Source organism: Mya arenaria, chromosome 14, assembly GCF_026914265.1.
Source record: "Mya arenaria isolate MELC-2E11 chromosome 14, ASM2691426v1".
Classification (NCBI taxonomy): Eukaryota; Metazoa; Mollusca; class Bivalvia; order Myida; family Myidae; genus Mya; species Mya arenaria.
In genome coordinates, this window is record NC_069135.1 from 6,533,675 (window position 1) to 6,539,674 (window position 6,000).

The following is a 6,000-nucleotide window of genomic DNA, read 5'->3' on the forward strand; positions in this document are numbered from 1 at the left end:
CTGGTCTTTATATACATACATTTCCTATCCACACGGAGACCTGGATATGCCAAATTGCATAAAATCAAGTACATCAACGTGCTCTGTTTGACCGGAACTTGCTTCTAGGATTCCATAGAAGACAAGAATATCGCGCAATAATTTACGGTCCAAAAGCTTATCTTCTTTTTTTTCTTTTTGCATTTGGAGAGATTTGCAGTTTTTTTCGAGTGTTGCACAACATTGATATTTTTTCTGTTCTTTTTCGTTTTTCATATTTCTATAAGGAACAATTAGTTATCTTATATTTCCAAAATTAAACTAACCTAATTGGCAATACACATACTTCTGTGTCTGGTCAATACTACCAATACGCCATTTTTTAATATATGATGTCGAGAAAATCAATATATTATTGATTTTTTAAGCAGTAAGAATGTATTTTAACAAAGCTGTGTTTTCCCTATACATATATATTGGCTGCGCGGCAGCGTTTTATACCCTATAAACGCAGCCTGCATAACGCAGCCTGCGCAAATCGCTGCGTTTTATATCGACCTGGCAGTAGCAGTAATAAGGTGAAGGTTGCCCGCCGTACCACTTGATGATGAAAAATAGCCTAAAAATAGCATTACCATTGCGAATCATTTCCGATTTTCAGTAGATAATATAGACGAAAAGTTATATATATGGAATAAACAAAATGGAGTCTACCAATGATAGTAACTATTTTAATCGGACAGGAGTGCCAGAATGCTCTCTGTTTCCAACTGACAGAGTGAAGTGCCGAGCATTGCTGTATGCTAAAACAGTAACAGCTTCTTTATCTATTTTAGGTTCAGTTCTAACATTGGGATTAGTTGTACTGTTCAAAAAATATAATGAACATTCACAAAGAATGATTATGCATCTATCACTGGCAGCACTTGTTTATGGAGTTGCGTATGTGATACAAGGAATTCCGTCTGAAGATAATGCAATTTGCACGGTCCAAGCATCGATATTGCAATTCTCCGTTTGTGCATGTTTACTTTGGATTATGAACATTGCCTTCGGAATCTACTTTCGTGTTGTTTACGATATCAACATAAAACGTTATGAAAAGATATTGACATTCCTATTATGGACGTTGTCTTTGATCATAACGGCGCTACCCTTTTCGGATAATGCGTATCAGCCCGCTGGAGTTTGGTGTTGGCTGCGGAATGACGATGCATGGCGGTTTGGATTGTGGTACTGTTGGAGAATTTTATCCATTGTGTTATTTGGCTATACAATGATTCATACAGAAATTACAATTCGCAGACGTCGGAGGGGAACTTTTTCTACTTCTATCACAAGTTTGACAGCGATGGAGTCAGAAATAAAAACACTTCGAATATATCCAATCCTGTATTTCATTGTGAACATTTTCCCTATCATAAATCGCATCCAAAACGCAGCAGTCCAGTTGCGCGAGCAAACAGGATACAGCTTTACACTATTGCTTCTTCAAACACTCTTCGACCCGTTGTTTGGTGTGACACTGTCTCTTGCGTATGTTCTTGATGGAACGACAAGGAGCAGACTGAACAAAGCTGACATTACAGATGCTTTAAGACGATGGCGATCAAAACCGGCGCATGTAAGTGTGTACCGCGTGCCTGTACCGTCCCCGGACATGAACATATCTGTAATAAACACACACTCTTAACACTGTAAATTTGTACCATAAACAAATTACAGACACATATTTCAAGCCATGTATCGCAAAATGAACGACCATAGCCAAAGATCAGAGATAACGTCATATTGCTGCACTTGCATGCCTTTTCGAGCGGTTCCTTTCTAGTTGATACATTGCGTATGTTGAGGAACATGATCAACCAGGCACCATGAAGCAATCGAAGCCAACGAATATTAGGGTGTTTCACGTTTCCTAGACCTGAATGTAACAGTTAACGATATCACTCAGAGAAACTGATCAGATGCGTAACTGTGTGTGTTAAGGTTGTCTTGCAACATTTTTTTGAAATTTATTATTAAAGCGATAGCTTCTCTATAATGGTATTCACAGAAAATAAAATACCATGACTGGTCGTTTCTCTTGATGATGTTTTTCATTATTTTGGTGTACATTTAATGTGATTTATTTTTCTTTGTGTATTTTTTTTTTTTTACAAAGTAAAGTTCACGAATCATTTTAGCTTAAGGCATATTAAGAAAAATGTGGTTGTCATTACTTGTGATTCAAGGCGTTAGTTAAAAGTATGTCAACATTATACATGATAAAGTTTAACAGTCATTTACTACGTTGTATCAAATTATGGACATCATACATCATTCACGCATTTAGTGCTCATATTTGTACTGTAAAACATGCATTATATTAAAACGAAAATGTCCTCAATGTGATATTATAATTAGGAGTATTTGGTCTTAACATATTTATAAATAATATTTTATTATTAATTTGTAGACATCATTTATATACATGTGAACAACGATTAATTGCTTGAGGCTTGTGTTCGTTTGAAAGTATATCATTTGCATTCAGGAATAAACATCAAATAACCTGTTGAGTTAGGCCTCTTGTGCACTTTCTATTTCTAAGTTTAACACTTAATACTATTAGCTTTGTTCTAAAGTGTGTTCGATTCACGTGAGACAAAACAAACAAACGCCATAACGCTAGTAATATGTTCAATCTCGGTCAATCATCTCCCCCATAACAGACCTACCTGTTAGTGAAGACGTGACCAATGATCATTGTTTACTGAGGAATGGTAAAATATACACTGTTGGACATTAAGTGTTGTTGCCATAATAATAGTGACAGGGTCTCTCTCGACCAACCAACATCTTCGCTACGGACCCAACCGCGAGCGCCATACCTATTGAATGCAAGTACAAATGTAAAAATAAACGTGCTATTCCAGGCGGTAGGTATCAACACGAGGACCAGCAGTTCAGACGAGGTCCAAGTGTGGTTATATATTTCCATGTTGTTGGGCCATCAAAAAAGTCAAATATGTTCTTCTCATTGTAAGAAGAAAACAAACATATAACCTTTTATATTAATAATCCACACACTCTAGTTCGCTTTTTTTCTTCTGAATGAAAATAATAACACATAATAGGAAAATAGGAATATGAAAACTTTTGATGCACGTCAGTTTAAGGTCAAGAAGGACACAGGTCAACAAAAAGAATACTTTTGATGAACACAAGGGTTTATGATTAAACTTTTTGCAACTGAGCTTGTTTTTGTAGCTTTTTGCATAAATATTGGAACTTTTTGTAAATGAAATTCAAGTTAGAATGATATGTTTGAACTGATTGTACCTACATTAATCCTGTTATAATTTCCAACTTAAGAGAACACCTGAACCATTCGTATGATTACACGGGATCGTATTATATTCTTGAAGGCGGGATAACTGGCTTTATTGCAAATACTGATGTGTTTCAGTTCTCTATACTGATGCTGCTCCTCTTATTTGTTTTCATGGTCGGAGGTATCATGTTGTATGCCTTCAGGAAAAAAGGTTGGTAGGTAATGTGTTTTAGCGAATGGTCCACCAAGCGATTTTATACCATAGGAGAGGTGTTCAACAATGCATAATTACTTTTAAAAACGTGTATATCTGTCTCCATAATAATTGTTATTTGGAACCATTTGGTTTTGCCCATTTATTTCAATGTGTGCAGAAAACGGTTGTGCGAGATCGATTACACAAAGGAAAACAAATATTGACGTCGACAATACATAAGCTTCCGTGTCTAAAGCCAGATAAAATGGTTATATTGAAAATATATCAAATCGCCATAAAATGGTCATTTATGTTGCATCGGCGATAAAACAATATTCGTTATGACTTTATAGGCATAACGACATTTATTTTTAGGAAATAAACCGCTCTATTTAAGTCCTGTAAGAATTGTTTATGTAGTCGAAGTAATACACAACTTCGTAATTTTGACGCATTGTGGTCGTTTGTTTACACTTTCTGACAGTCGGAAGTGCAATTAATTTTTATATACTGCTTTCGATTCTGGGATCGAATGTAATCAGATATCAAGATTTAAGGCTGAAATTATTAACCAGTCTGTCATAGCTCTTCCTTTCCGTTTTCGTCGTCTGTAGGATAGCATACAAAAATTTACACCCGCCCTCCCACTCCCCATTGTTTTTCACATGTAGAGTAAACAGTAAAGTTTCTTACAGCATCAAGGCATTAAACGGTGTTCTTGCTGTCCTTTTTCTGCTTGTGTATTTTCAGTGCGCTCGGTGTTGTAATAATGATTGAGAGAATTGTTCGTGGAGATGAAAAAACTTGCCAGGAGCACAAACGGCGTCGCTGTGTTTGATCGTTGTCCCCTCGAGTGACACACAGACAACGGGACCTATTACTACAATATGCGCCAAGGATAAGACTGGGAGATTCGTTTATATCTTATATAGTGCCAGTCTTTTAACATAAGTTGTTATACTCATTCACATGTCTTCTTTTTATTACAAGTCGCAAAGAAAAATTCAGCCAGCTGAGAGTAGGGCAACATTTAATCTACATGATCACTATATCAGTCAATAATCTTTTTGGTTAAATCCAATATTTTTTATGTTTGTTCCCAACTTGAAACTTGATGGCGGGGCTAAGCCCCATACCCATCGGTGAATTGGTGGTTACAGACAAACGGGCAAAAACATGTTAAGACGATAATTTAACGCAATATAATATACAAGTCCTTAGGTTGTTGCTCTTGTGTTATGGTAACACCTATGTTTTGTAACCCTGCAGGTTCTTGCGTGTTGTGTCTAGTAATTTGTGCGTTTAACCTTTAAACGCTGTGGAAACAGTTTGCTTTGCGTTTTGATTGCGTGTCAGCAGGTTCTTGCGTGTTGTGTCCAGTAATTTTTGCGTTTAACCTTTAAACGCTGTGGAAACAGTTTGCTTTGCGTTTTAATTGCGTGTCAGCAGGGTGTGTATTGCGTACAAACATTGCGTTAAGTTTAACTTTAAATATTTAGCAAAGGGGGGGGGGGGTAAAAATACAAATTATCTGCCCTTATCTCGGCTGGTTGTATTTTTAACGGACTGCTTGGCGCCTTAAAGCGAACCCTTGCAGTTCCGTTTTTTGCCGCCGCATATGTCCACATACGTCCATTTTTTGTTTTGAATTTTATTACAATAAGTACGTAGTACATTGATGTTATATATTGCGGTGTCATCCACGATATTTTCTCTGTTCAAAAAGTTGCAACTCAATAAAATGATATGTTTAAGAGCTGGCGTTTGTTACAGTTTATTTCACTTATAAAATAATCACGAGTTACTAACAGTATTTTCGTGAAAGTTCATCAGTATGTGCACTATTTTGCTCAAAATTGTATAATTTTCTAAAAAGGCACGATTTAGTATAATGATACGTATATTCAAGCACTTGAATCGGAAAACCGATAATTTTCTTCAGTTTGTCTACTGTATGAAAGCGATTTTTTACTAAATCAATTTAAACCACTTAAGGTAAACCAATTTAAATTGATACCCCACGATGGAAACAATCATTATTTTTGTTTTTGAACTAAAGAAGTAATAAAATATATTTTTGTTAAATCCAAAGATAATTAAAAGAGTTACCTTGGGGATTTTGAAAGTCCGTTCCGAAACCTATTCTAACATTTATACAAAAAAGACACTAAATGAGTTCTTATAACTGCATTGAAAAGAACATCTATATACATAATGGAATTAATTTCATCCTTCTACAGAAGATGTGCCTGTGCAAAATTGGATTCAAACGTACAAATATTTCATTTAAAATCCGTTTGTTTTTGGTTACTAGTGATTTTTTTATTATCATTATTTGGTTGTAAAACTGGGTATCTTCTCGATGCTTACATCATATCAGTATATTTAAATGACCAAAATATTTTATGATCTCTCGCAACAATACTAAACTGTTTATTCCATGGCAACGTCTTATAATCTTGTTCCTATGACCTTGTTATATCGTGGATACAACATAATTTTGTCTTAC